Source organism: Pleurodeles waltl, chromosome 2_2 (genome assembly GCF_031143425.1).
Source record: "Pleurodeles waltl isolate 20211129_DDA chromosome 2_2, aPleWal1.hap1.20221129, whole genome shotgun sequence".
Lineage (NCBI taxonomy): Eukaryota > Metazoa > Chordata > Amphibia > Caudata > Salamandridae > Pleurodeles > Pleurodeles waltl.
The window spans coordinates 462,654,288-462,669,528 of record NC_090439.1 but is presented as its reverse complement, the minus strand read 5'-3'; the positions used below and the strand labels follow the sequence as shown (position 1 = coordinate 462,669,528).

The window sequence follows — 15,241 nt, the reverse complement described above, 5'->3', positions numbered from 1 at the left end:
TTGCACCTCATAATAAGGGTAAACATGCTCTATTATTAAATTATCAACCAGAGTAAGGTGTGGAACTAGGAATGCGGAAGCAGTACTGCACCCGGTAAACGTCTCACCCTTCAGTGTCATTTATGTTGTACAGTGCAATCTCCTGAAAAACAAGTTCCCTCATAAAGAGGCCCATAGAGGTAGGGTGACCCTGGATAAGATGCAAAGTGCAGGTATCATTCAATCTAGGAATATCCAGGATCGGCATTGAACTTTCCACCCTACTCAACCCTGCTCTTGATTTTGCCACCTTCCCACAAGACTAGAAGCACAGAGAAATCAAACTCCTGCTGAAGAAACCTTCAGCAGACCACAAAAAACTCAGCAAATACAGACCCATCTCCCTGATCCCTTTCCCAGCCAAAGTCATCGAAAAAGTCACCAACCAACAACTCACCATCTACCTGGACTACAATCATCTCCTGGACAACTCCCAGTCTAGATTCCGCAGCAACCACAGCCTAACCATTCCCACAGAGTACATGCTGGCCCTGCTCGACAACAGAGAGTCAGTCGAGCTTAACCTCCTTGATCTCTCAGCAGCTTTCAACACTGTCTTCCACCACACATTCATTGCCAGACTTCACGACACAGGCATCCAAGGAGTCGCCCTCAGATGGATCAGCTCCTTCCTCACCGACAAAACACAATGAGTCCACCTTCTACCCTTCACCTCCAAACCCAAATCAATCATCTGAGGTGTCCCTCAAGGCTTGTCACTCAGCCACACCAGCTTTAACATCTACATGTCCCTCCTTGCCAACATAGACAGATCCCACGGACTCAACATTACAGGGAGTGCAGAATTATTAGGCAAGTTGTATTTTTGAGGATTAATTTTATTATTGAACAACAACCATGTTCTCAATGAACCCAAAAAACTCATTAATATCAAAGCTGAATATTTTTGGAAGTAGTTTTTAGTTTGTTTTTAGTTTTAGCTATGTTAGGGGGATATCTGTGTGTGCAGGTGACTATTACTGTGCATAATTATTAGGCAACTTTACAAAAAAAAATATATACCCATTTCAATTATTTATTATTACCAGTGAAACCAATATAACATCTCAACATTCACAAATATACATTTCTGACATTCAAAAACAAAACAAAAACAAATCAGTGACCAATATAGCCACCTTTCTTTGCAAGGAAACTCAAAAGCCTACCATCCATGGATTCTGTCAGTGTTTTGATCTGTTCACCATCAACATTGCGTTCAGCAGCAACCACAGCCTCCCAGACACTGTTCAGAGAGGTGTACTGTTTTCCCTCCTTGTAAATCTCACATTTGATGATGGACCACAGGTTCTCAATGGGGTTCAGATCAGGTGAACAAGGAGGCCATGTCATTAGATTTCCTTCTTTTATACCCTTTCTTGCCAGCCACGCTGTGGAGTACTTGGACGCGTGTGATGGAGCATTGTCCTGCATGAAAATCATGTTTTTCTTGAAGGATGCAGACTTCTTCCTGTACCACTGCTTGAAGAAGGTGTCTTCCAGGAACTGGCAGTAGGACTGGGAGTTGAGCTTGACTCCATCCTCAACCCGAAAAGGCCCCACAAGCTCATCTTTGATGATACCAGCCCAAACCAGTACTCCACCTCCACCTTGCTGGCGTCTGAGTCGGACTGGAGCTCTCTGCCCTTTACCAATCCAGCCACGGGCCCATCCATCTTGCCCATCAAGACTCACTCTCATTTCATCAGTCCATAAAACCTTATAAAAATCAGTCTTGAGATATTTCTTGGCCCAGTCTTGACGTTTCAGCTTGTGTGTCTTGTTCAGTGGTGGTCGTCTTTCAGCCTTTCTTACCTTGGCCATGTCTCTGAGTATTGCACACCTTGTGCTTTTGGGCACTCCAGTGATGTTGCAGCTCTGAAATATGGCCAAACTGGTGGCAAGTGGCATCGTGGCAGCTGCACGCTTGACTTTTCTCAGTTCATGGGCAGTTATTTTGCGCCTTGGTTTTTCCACACGCTTCTTGCGACCCTGTTGACTATTTTGAATGAAACGCTTGATTGTTCGATGATCACGCTTCAGAAGCTTTGCAATTTTAAGAGTGCTGCATCCCTCTGCAAGATATCTCACTATTTTTGACTTTTCTGAGCCTGTCAAGTCCTTCTTTTGACCCATTTTGCCAAAGGAAAGGAAGTTGCCTAATAATTATGCACACCTGATATAGGGTGTTGATGTCATTAGACCACACCCCTTCTCATTACAGAGATGCACATCACCTAATATGCTTAATTGGTAGTAGGCTTTCGAGCCTATACAGCTTGGAGTAAGACAACATGCATAAAGAGGATGATGTGGTCAAAATACTCATTTGCCTAATAATTCTGCACTCCCTGTATATCCTATGTCCACGACATGCAACTGAGCCTCTCCCTCTCAGAAAACTCCACCTCTACCAGAACCAACTTTCACCAATCCATGACCAGTGCCGCCAATTGTATGAGGAATAACTGCCTCAAGTTCAACACAGACAAGACAGAAGTCTTGATCATTGGCAGCAACAGCTCCCCCTAGGACACCTCCTAGTGGTCCACAGAACTGGGGCAGACTCCAACCACAGCTGAGCACGCCAGAAATCTCGGTACTATCCAAGACAGCAAACTCACCATGAGGTCCCAAGCCAATGCAGTGTCATCCTCCTGCTTCTTCATCCTGCACGTTACATAGGATTTTCAAGTGGATTCCTCAAAACATGACACACGGGGGTTATTCTAACTTTGGAGGAGGTGTTAATCCGTCCCAAAAGTGACGGAAAAGTGACGGATTTACCACCAGCCGTATTACGAGTCCATTATATCCTATGGAACTCGTAATACGGCTGGTGGTATATCCGTCACTTTACCGTCACTTTTGGGACGGATTAACACTCCTCCAAAGTTAGAATAACCCCCACGATCACCTAAGCCCTAGTCACCAGTTGACTGGACTTTGATAACACCCTCTACATGTGAATCCAGGCCCACCTAGTTCAAATATTACAGACCATCCTGAACGCCTTGGACCTCCCTCATCACACACATCACCCTCACCCCTCAAAAATCTCCACAGGCTCCCAGTTCAGAAGAGATGCCAGTTCAAGCTCCTCACCCACACATTCAAGGCCCTGAATGACTCTGGTTCCACCTACATCATACATCTCCTGAAATTCTGCAAACCCTCCAGACACCTCCGCTCGGCCACCCTTGCTCTGACCCATAACATCCAGATTCAATGCAGCAAAGCAGGACAATGTTCCTTTTCCTACCTGGCAGCCAAAGCCTGGAATAGCTTCCCCATGACCTAAAAACCTCCCATACTCTACAGGAGTTCAGACGACGCTGAAAACATGGCTCTTCGACTGAGACTCTGGGCCCTGCCAGCACCTGGATACCCTCACAAGTAACAAGTTGCACTCTACAAGTCGACTGATTATCATTAAAATAATATTGTACCTTCACTTATTCAAATACACTGACCTCCAGCATCACAAATGCATTCATACCTCTATCCAGAAATTGTTGATTTCCTATGATGATGACAATAACTCTATTCTTTTTGTTGGCTAATAATCATTATTTCAGTCTTGTATTTATAATGGATGCCTAGTATGATCAAAGCAGGCCGGGGTTTCTAAATTCGGAAATTCGGTTCCTGGATTACCATAAACGTGCAAGAATAAAAAACACTCCTCCACATTCACTAAACAGGCCAACTTCGTTTTTCCTACAGGGGAATTAATCAACATACTCTCCAGTGCTAATTAAGAATACTTTGTAGAACGTCATTTGCCTCCCTGGAATAAGATTATTAACCGAATTAATGTTTAGCAAGTTACCATATGCTTAAAGTAATGAAATGTATTTACACTTTAGATTTGTGGGCTGTGGATCCTGTATCTGTTTTTCACAGATCTGTAACGTGAATCTCAAATATGTAAAAGTTCGCTTCATGAAGATTAATTATTATATTCATACACAACAAAATGAGAAGAAATATGCCCGTTTTCTATTTCTTAGTTTATGTTATCTGTTACGACGATAAGCTTTCTAGGCACACTTCAAAAACGTTACTATTGCTAAACATCACTCTGCTAACAGAGCCCATTTAAAAAACGTTTTCTTGCCGTTGCATAGGAGTAATCAATGAGAAAAATCATTATCCAGTCATTGACCGGCAAGGTTTTAAATCCAAAATAATTTCTCGGCCAAAGTACAGTGCTTTTCCAAGTCCCCATTTTCCCTATACTTGAATAAACATTTTGAATCCTAGAATACATGGGTACATTTTACAGTTTTCAAGAACTTTTTTTTAACAGGTAATGAATTTAAAATCGGACAGTTTTAAAATGCCCAATTTAGGGTGAAAATAAAACTTGGAGAAAGGCATTTCATTACCTATTTTTCAAATGTAATCCACATATTCTCAAAATGAAGCCGTCAGATAAATAGCATGTGATATAAACCTATAAATTACCTTTAGCCAGTATTTAGCAATTAAATAATTACAGCAGTATATTCTGTCGAATGTTTGGATCAGAAGGAAACAGCTACCAAACTCAGGAATAATCTCTCCAAATGCAAGTCTAATTTATACCTGAAAAAGTGGTAACATGACAATTCATCAATTAAGCTTAGAACAGGTGCCGATTAATGAGTTATTAAACCGCATTAGCCTTACAGCTGTAACTTCTGCCTGTTGTCACAAGTAGTGCCACAACTTTTAAACTTCATATTGACAAGATCTGTATCGATAGGACATCTAAGTGTGCCAGCACATCCGTCGCAAACATTTGTGTGTGGTTTGTGATGCGAGTGTGGGGTTATACCCGAAAACTGCAGTTCTGAAAGCCCACATGGTCCACGAAGACTCTCGTCCTTTTGAGGTCAACAAGGTGTAGTCAACAACACCGGTTATCAGCAAATACATGCAGTCCAACTTGAAAGGTGTGCTATACAAGTCTAATCTTTATTATTACTCAAGTCCTATAACTGAGCCAGGACACATGATCATTATATCCGAGGAAATAATTTGGAAACTTCACAAAATATATGCCACTCTGTCAAATTACGGGGAAGTAAATTGAGCATGTAGCATTTTTTTTTTTTAACTGGACAATCCATTTAGTTCAGAGAGAGTTTCCCCATAAGGGTTTCCTTTATGAGGAAGCCATATGATGGAAACTACATCATCTTGTGGGGAGGAGAAAGTGGTTTTTTGAATGACCAGAAAGGATCAAGGTCTGCTCCAGTGGCGGCCGGCAGTTTTAGGAGGGAGGGCGGGAAGCACACACTCACTTACACACACTCACTTACACACACTCACTTACACACACTCACTTACACACACTCACACACACACACACACACACACATCCATTAACAACACTCATCAACATTCAAACATGCATGCACACACGCACCAAACATTCATTTAAAAAGCACACACACACTTACCTTCAGCCTTGGAGTTCCCAGGAGGGTTGGGACTGCTGCCTTCCCTTACTGGCTGGGAAGGCAGCAGTCCCAACTTTTTCATAGAATGGGATGGGGTCAGTGAGACTGCTGACCCCACCCCACTCTGTGACGAGGTGTCACTGATTGACACTCACCCTGGGTGCTTCAGGGCTTAAACCTGAAGCGCCCAGGTCCAAGTCAATGGGTGACGCTTCCCTCGTCACCCGGGGGAGGCCCTTGAGGCATCTTTGCTGAGCCGAGGAGGTCACGCCCACAGGAGCTGTGACCTCTTCAGCCCAGCAGAGTTCAGCTCAGGCAGCCAGGAGTCTGCGCAAATCGTGCATGTCTGCTCCTGGCTGTCTGAGCTGAACATGAAGAGTGTTGTCAGGCTGACCTTTGTTCAGCCTGACCGGCACTCTTCATGAGGTGCAAAAGGTGGGTGGGCATGGCCCCTACGCCCCAAAAGGACGGGCCGCGCATGGTCTCCTCAAAATCATTACCCTTAACGATGACGTGCTTATATGTGAAATCAACCACCATTCAGTCAGCACAACTGTGCTTTGACACAGCACTAACCAGCACCAGCAATAATACTGCTGCATTTTGGGAAATAAACACATTTAGGTGCTGCAGTGGCTAATGCTGCAAAAACAGAGTAATGAGCGGAAATATCGTTTATTATGCACTTCCAATTTGAAATATTTCAAAAAGGAGTAGCTAATAATATTCTTTCAAATATGTGTCAAAATGTATTCAGCTTACATTTTATTGCCAGAATTACTGCTTCTCGTGTGGTTGTTGCTTGCAAAATATTTGGCAAATAACTGTGCAGGGCGATTTAGGGTATGCTGCTGGTAAACCTACAGCTCTCTAAAACACCTGTTCTTCTATTGGACAAAGGGCACCATGCTGGCAGTGAAGAAAGGAAGGGAACTATTAGGTACGGCCTCTGTCCGTCTGTCTTACTTTCCAACGCCAACTCAAACAGATTTTTTAACCTTTCCAGTAGCAACTACGGCCCATTTTTATGTGGAGCCAAGGCAGCGCTCATGGGCTGTCTCTCAACATGCTGTCTGTGGGCTTTCACCACACCCTTCACTTTCATTTGTTCCTTGGCTTGCCTTTCATAATTCCTTTGGCTTGTTAGGTAAACGCTTTAGATTTGTCCCGCCTTGAGACTGTTTTGTTACCGCCTTAGAGACTGACCCTGTTACATGCATGTGCCCTGTAGGGGATGTTCTGAACATTACAGTCTAACGCCAAGTGTATAAAGTAATTCACAAACAGTTTATTTCTGATAAAGGTTTCATGTGCTGCATGGCTAAACACTTATAGGGTCCAACAAGGTGAGGCCTATTGGCTATGCCAAGGCTTGTTTGTAGAGAGTAATCTCTAGTCGGTGTCGACAAAACATTCAAGAATTCCTCTGTGAAGCAAATTCCACCAATACGCTGATATTTTGACAAAGGCTGATCATCAATCCTGTCCGCCTGACTAATGTAGCCTTGTTTTAAGTATATTCAAAATCTGGCGGAAAAGGCGTCCGATTGTCTTTGATTACACTGTCAGAGGCAGAGGTGGAGAGACTGGTGATTTATTAAACGTTTCCTCACCCCATACTTCTAGGGTAGGGTTATTGACATGTGCCTCAGATGCACTGCAGCTTCAATTCACTGAACAGCATAGACTGTACCACTTCTGCTCAGAGTCACTGACCTGTGAAACCACCTCTCCTATCAATCTCTGCCGGCACTGTGGAGCCCTCCTATACCAAAGCTTTTGATATCATGAGAAGTAGTCTCAAGGGCCTTTGTCCCATTTACTGAAAAAAGACGCAGTTTATAGAATTTGTCGCAACCAGAGAAAAGCTGTACAAAGCAGACATAGAAAGCTGTCATCAAGTACAGGCTTCTGTTTTACCTAAAGAAAAAGGGCATTCTTAAACTCCATTCTTAAACACCATGGTCCCATACGAGTGGATAACAACGTGAGCCATAGCCTTCCAGCAGTGTCACGTGACAATGTACACCGTTTCCACATCAGCCTGTTTGATACCAAAACGTATAGGAAATTGTTGTTGTTGTTGTTGTTCCTCTCACCTCATAGGAGAAAGGCTTTAGCAGAAGAAGGAATACGAACGACTAAAACAAAATTAGTGAACAAAAGTATTGATGGAGTACATGGACTAATCGACCACATGGTATTTAAATTGCAAACAGAAATAATGCAACAAAAAAAGGGACAAATAAAGAATGCACATCTAAGATATCTATAGATTTGTGTGGATCACGAGAGAAAAAGAAGAGCAGGGCCCGGCATGGACATGTGCTCCAGACCGCAGCCATCTGTCCAGATGGAGACTAGACCGATCCGCCTTCTACACAGCACAGCAGCAGCTTGGTGTTTCTGTGGCAAGTACCAGCCTCTCGGGCCAGCACAAAGGACAGCTTCATGCTTCCCAACAATTCAGTGTGGGCTCGGCGGAGAGTTTGGAAAGTCACCATATGATGCACTGAAGTGCTAAATCAACTAAAAATCTATTCTAACTCCCTAGGTTGTGCCTGCTGAAGACCCGCCGCTGACGCCCACAAAGCTAAGCATCTGTGTACCGCAAACAATTTGTGTGATCTGCACGGCTTTTCTGCAGTCATGTTTGGAATTAAGGGGGAAGAGACATTTTTCACATCGTGGAAGAAAAGCACAATTAGTGCTGCTCCATGCTGTGCTTTAGGATTTGGCATGAGAAATGTTCACTATGCTTACTAGGTTTTTTCTAGCGCTTTTATACGACACCTTGTCGATTCTAAAGCATTCAACAAGGGTGTGACATATTTAAAACAACAACTGGCAAAGCCAAATGGTCTACAATCTGGAGCAGGGAACTGAAACATTCGAAAAAGCTGTTCGATTATGAGCAACTGACAGACCCAAAGCCCACTCAAAGTATAAGTTACAACGTGGCTTCTAATGCTGCCTGCGACAAATAGATAAAAGTGCCTGTAGCGAGATCACACAAATGTGTTTCCTCTGCGAGCACAGGTGGTTTATATCTTTGTTTGCAACACCTGCCCGGCTAAACCATTACTACCTTGCTCACAAGGCCCCTTAGTTGGATATAGTGCAGTAAAATCACCAATGCATAGCCAAGCAGAGAAATAATGTCAACGTGGTAAAAAATGTTTTGTATCCATTGTTTGTGTCCCTGAAAGGTTTATGTAGGTGCATTATAAGGTAATTTCAACCATAGTGTCATCTACAAAGTTCTTTTATGTGAACTAAATATTTGTGATAGTTGAGTTGGGATATTTAAGTTGGAATATGCCTGAGAAATAAAAAAAAAGTCTGCTCCCAGAACCACAGAAATCAAAATTCCTGACAAACTGAAGAAGTAATGTCGCCAACTTTAACATGCCCCTTAGAGGAGGAACCAGAGACCAATTTGTAACTGAATACAACTTTATTGCATTATGTAACCCTTATTTTTGACAATGTCTGTGACCCCAATGTTTTCTTGTGAGGCCAACTACACTCAAAACGCATTTTATCCTAACTTATATGCTGACAGTGAGGTAGCCACCCAGGAGGCAAACCCAGTTGCCTTGTCAAGCACTTTGATGGGCCGGCGAGGGAGCCTTGTGTGGGCAGTGGTGCACTGGCGGACAACAGCCTCATTGGGTGCCTCTATCCTTTTGGCTCTGTGAACCACTGCTAGAGTGGGATTCACCTCCGCCCAGTCAGCTTTGTGCTCCGCAGCTCCCTAGGGTGTCCAATGGGGTTTCTGGGAATGATCTCCGACCTCGAGAACCACCCCCAAGCAGTATCTTCACTTGTGCCTCTAGCCAAGTGCCTTAATTATAAGATGGCGAAAGGAACTTCTTCCACTTGATCAATGCTGTTTTATAATGCATAATGGTAGATCATAGAAATGTGCACATTCTGTGAGAGATGATATACCCCCATAGCTAAGTGGCCAAACTGAATCCACTGACCTGCATTTTAATCCTGCCTTTGATACTGAACATCGTCTTTCGGTGCCTCCATCTGTAGACATGTGTAATTTAAACTGTAAAATAGGAGGTCCTATCTACAATTATGCCTTCTTCTCCCACCCTACAGATTTTAGTGTTTTACGAACAGCACCTCAGGACTAAGATGCTCCAGCTGCAATAAAAAATGTTTAATGCAAAGTCTCCTGGAAGCTAGCTTTGTACTACATCAAATACCTACGGGGGTCCCATGAGATTCGAGCTTCTGTAATGGGGTCTCAACCGGATCCTATAGACCATACAGTACTATGTACTTCACCCCACGTTTCAGACACTCTTACTGCAAGAAAATGTTATCTGTAAACCATTCTGCCACTCTTTGAAACCAGGTCTGTATTACAGCAAACATCAAAATATAATATAAGTTTAAAAAAAAGAGTAAATGGATTTTCATATAAGCAGATCAAAATGATCCTTTTGCTAGCTTCTTATCAGTAGAAAACCACTGTAAAAAATCTTATCTTCTGCAATCCAATCTTTTTTTCTCAAATGTTTCAAGTGGGGAAGCAAAATGTGTAGGTAACCTTTTGATTGTGTGCCCTGCATTTCAACTACGAGGTGAGATGGCTGCTTCTGTATCAGCATCAGAAGTAGGTTTGGGCACTTAAGAGTGTGACCTCATATGGGTGGACTTTGTTCGTATATATTCAGAAACTCTAACTCTATGTCAAACTGAATGGTCCACACAAGGCGAGGGCATGCAACCGCAGGCACTGTCGATCTGAGTTCCAGGGACCGATAGCGCTTGTAGGTGAACCAACACTTGTGGTTCTACACCAATCCATAGTGGATTTCTGAGCCCGATGCCTCCCCGATGGGGCCCACCAGGAATATTTGAAGGGTTTCTGACTTCCCTAGCAGGGGACTTGAATTAATCTTTTCACAAACATTTTTTCATAAGGATTAGGTACGTACTAAGGTCCTGAAGAATCGCATGAGATCTTTTTTGACTCAATATAGCGAGAAACATGTTGACCCTTTGATTGAGTAACACAGCGACTCTGTGTGCTCTCCTCCTGTACCATCTTTACTACGAGTCTTAGTAAACTGTTTATATTTTTGTTTAGGGAGTGTAGACATTAATTTACCAAATCCCTATGCAGTGTTTTTAATCATGTCAGGGGTATAAATATCAGAATAAAAAGGTTACTTTTTACCTCTAGTCATTTTTAAACTTTTTGTATACCAATCCTTTTTCACGACTTGACCGGTTTCATATCATTTGTCAAAAGATCTCCGGCAAAGAGCCCCCCTGTGGGGCCCGTCAGGCATTGCAGTGCCGGCCTGACGAGGAGCATGGCCCTATGATGAAGCATGTCACCGAAAGGTGAGTGAGGGCTCTTGCTTCAAGCATATTGCTTTCCCCTTTTTTGGAAACCTTTGGTCTAGAGAACCAAACCCCACACCCAACCCACCCCTCCCACTTTTTTTTTAGTGTTTTGAAACTGTGTGTATACATTGTTTGGAACTGTCGCTCTGACTACATGTCGTTCATTATAATCATATAGCAGGGTATGACAGGCTGAAAATATATTTCAAAGTCATCTTAAAATAAACAGATTCAAAGAACAGGCAAGAAATTGCTCCCCAGTATACTCCACCCACCCACCCACTACTGGGCTGCACCTCAGGTTTTCACAGACCAGGGGTGGGTTTGAGCGCGGTGTCTGTCTGTCCCTTCGTCTGCCTGTGCCGGCATGAGCAGGGGATGTCAGACCACAAAATATTCTGGGTCAGAGAAAAGTTGTAAATTTCTGGCTGTGTGGATGTATGTCTGCACACTGCTCAGGTTTACCTCGTCCTATTTAATACACCAATGTTTCAGGCTTTCATATGCATTGCTCATCTGGATACCACTCGGGGACACACCTCCTCTGATACCACCCAAAATAAAATCTCACCTGTGAGGCCCCTCTACTGCTTCCAGCTATGTTTAACCACTGGTCCCTGTCCAATGGATTCCAAGAGAGGCACAACCTCTCAAGCTACATTGCTTCTAACTTTCCTTCCAAGTATTTTATTACAAGGCTAGTAAAAGAGCTCGCGGGACTTCGCTTAGCTGCGTATCTCAAAATGGATGCTACCATCATGACCAACTGCAGGCCACACCCCAGCTTAACCACATTTTAATTGTTCTAAAGCCTAACTGAACAGAGCAGGCCATGAGACTGTATGGTACTTCCAGTATTTGTTGAGTATCCCTTTAAAAACTGCAATGACCCCACCTCCTCCATCACTTTACAGCACTTAAATTACAAGCAGGAACTGCTTCTTGTGCAGACCACATCTATTACGAGATGTGCAAGTACAGTGCAAAGCTCTACCACAACACAAAAAATAACTGATGCACATAAAATAGCCACTATCCTCTGGAATGTGTGAACTCTACATACTTTTACCTCTGTGAAGTGTGTATACACTAGAAGAATGAGGCGTTTTCTTTTAAAACATGGGAGCCATTCAATTTAATCTGTATGAGCAAACACTCTTTATTGTTTGCGAACTTGTGTCTTTCGCCTTCAGTTCCTTACAGTACCTTCAGTTACAAGCAATTGGGTCCAGAGGTCATGTCAACTAGCTGCTAGAAATCAGCACACTGAAATATGTGCTTTCTTTCCTCACACAATACATAGGAGGAGACTCGTGCAACCAGGGTTGAGCTTCTGAATACGAGGCAGACCTAAAACATACATTACAAATTACAGTCACCTCAGTGGAACAGTATGTCCATTCTACTTCCACCACCATGGAGGCTTGGCCCATCACTCCTTCTGCTCTGGGTGGTCTGCATGTGAGGACAAACTACAAAACATACTCTGCAAATCAGATTCGAAAACACACTGCAAAAATATGGACTCCAGGCATATATCTGTCAGCACAAATGTCAACCTGTCTAGCCAGCAACATTAAGCACGTATTTTAGAACCAAGGTTACATTTCTATTCGAATTCCTGTCTCAGCATATCTGGGGGACAAATGCTTATCAAACTTTTGTTAGGAAGATTCCATGGAAAGCAAAGATGTTGGGAATCTAATTTTGGTTAGTATGTGTTAACAGAAAATCTGTTTCCAAGAGCACTCTAGAAAACACCTATAAACATCTCTTCAGGGAACATCTGATTGAGACACCAACCATCCTCATCTCAAAGACAACTGTGTGTGACCCATACCCGCTTCCATGTTCTCCAATCTGTTTTAAAATACGAAGATCTAGAAGTCTGAGCCTATGCAATTAAACAATACTTCATCAGGTAATATATATTTCACTTTTTTTCACCATTATTGATTGCAACACGACCTTTGATTGCTTTGATTTTCTTCTTTAGTAACTGATTACCATTCTTCCATGAATACCGACAAAGGCCATATCAAAAATTCCAAACATAAACCATTCAACATTTATCATGCATTTAGCGAGAGCACTTGATTGCTCCAAAAGTCGATTAATAGTTTGCTTTTCTGTTCAAGCTTTCTCCTAGAAAGAGTCCTTTCTACCTGTAACTAATAATGTTCCCAATAAGGGTGGTAGAGGCATCGGACATACTGTATTGAAGCAGTCATCCTTTTAATTCCAATAGTAGCTCACTGGTCAAATGAATTCGATTTCTTTGTATTAAAGCACTGCATCTTTGTGCCTAAGTGTTTCGACCTCCCCTAGTGAGGTCTTATTCTTTGGAGATCTTCCTCAGTGCTGAGTAATTGACAGGAACAAAAATACGTTCAGGTGAATCTAAAAATACAGACAAAACTCACTGTAATTTGGGTGGTACAAAATTATTAAAATTGTGACTCCATCGTTTGAGTGAAGGAGTACATACCAGTTTCTGTAGTGGAATGTACTGCTTTCTGTAAAAATGCCAAATGTGATTATAAGAATGGGGTGTGACTGGTAGAGGCCTAAACATGCCTCAACTGTGCGGCTGTTTACCATGTGGGGACGGCCCCTCATCTGTGAGCTGTCCCTGGAGGAGTACCCGCTGTGTCTTAATCTGCAGAACCAAAACACAGTGATAGTTTTATATTATACCATTATATTATTATGAATGCAGCTAGCCTGCGAAGTGACACTTTTATGGTGGCCCACCTGAAATTCCAGGGTCCACTTTGTCTTTTTTCTTGGAATGCCACCTACTTTCTACTGCTGACAAGCATAGGGCGGTCTCCTTCGCTTCTATTTTTAGCTTTATGCCAAATTCCGGGTAACCAGTAACTGCTACATTGTCACGTGCCTGGGCCTTGCATTCCTCAGGATAATGGGAGTTTAGTCTGTATGAAGCACTGTAAGACTGCAGCCATCATAGTGGGAGAAAGTGACTCCATCTTATTATCCTCTGACAGGCCCCCTGACCTTGGGACCCCTCCTTCAGCCACTTCAAATGCCAGGAACCTGTGGATATCCTTCAACCCAGATGAACCGGTCCATGGATGTGCCAGACCGAAGACTCTAGAAAGGCCCTCACGCCACCCTTCCAATCGAATTTAAGCCAATCCCATTTAACTGAATATGTTCACACAGTAAATCACCTTTTTTCAAAACTATGTTTTGTTGTATGCCTCATCCTGCACTCTAAAATAATCAAATGCCAACCACAAAGCATTATACATTTCCAGCCAAATACAACTTTGAAGTTCAAAATCGAACAAAATGAAAATAAAACTCAAAGTAAATGTTTTCCCCCCCCCACAGGATTTTATTTACAGTACATTTTTTGCCGTGGTTAGGGAAAGTGGTTTCAGGACTTAGAATGCACTCCTTACCAAGACTGTATATTGAAGTGTATGTCCGGAGGAACAACAATCAACTGGTGCTGAAAGCTCAAAATAAATAGAAGTCCCCACTTCATTCCTCTCTCCCTTGGCCGTGCAAATTCTTCCAAGTACGACAGGGATGAATTAACATGGACAAAAACACAGCACTAAGCATAATTTGCACAGATTCGTGAAAGGAAATCAGAAGCACTGTTTGCGTCGCGGAACTCAGAAAAAAGGTAGTTTGTGTCCAAATGGGGGCAAGACTCCGGAGAGGAGAGAACCAACAGCAGTTGCCAGTAGACTTGAGGTATTCTACAAATGGTCTGAATCAGGTGCATGTAAAATGCCCATGTGTGTGAATTTAAGCAACTGAAAGTTAATGCAACAATGTGCTGATATGTTCTGCAGTTAAAAAATATAAACATATTTGAAAAAAGATGTTGGCAGGCGCCACTTCCTCACTTATGGGTGGCAATTTCTATTCAAAAAGTTAAAAGAATGAAAGAAAGATGCATAATTGCAGCATGTTGTCACAAACGTTATTTCTTTTATAAATATATGCAGGTCTGTTGTCTATCAAAGTAAATAGCTGCATCTGTTGACTTCCACGCCAAGTTAAATACACACTTCTTATTTATTTCTAAAGAAGGTAACACCGCTGAGGCAAAAAGCTTTGGAAAAATGAAAGCAACGTTCACGTGTCATATGGGCTGTCTTCACTATGCCATGGAACTGGATTTGAAGGAGATGCTGCATACTGATTAAAGACAGATTGTGGGGCACGTTTCCACTCTCCATAAATGTGTAACATGTTACCCTTTCTGACCTTAGCCCCAACTGTTCCAAGCAAAATAGGAAATCATTCAACTGAAATAAGATAACGGGGTCGGGGGTCGAGGCGGAAGTCAGGCAGTTAATATAACAACTTCCGCAGCCTTGAGCCAGGCATACAGA

The 15,241-nt window shown here is 42.7% G+C and overlaps 1 protein-coding gene across 3 annotated transcripts in view; it reads right to left on the bottom strand.

Moving 5' to 3' along the window:
- The window catches only part of SPIRE1 (spire type actin nucleation factor 1), a 430,877-nt gene that overhangs the window by 399,644 nt on the left and 15,992 nt on the right, over window positions 1–15,241 (bottom strand). The window lies entirely within an intron of this gene.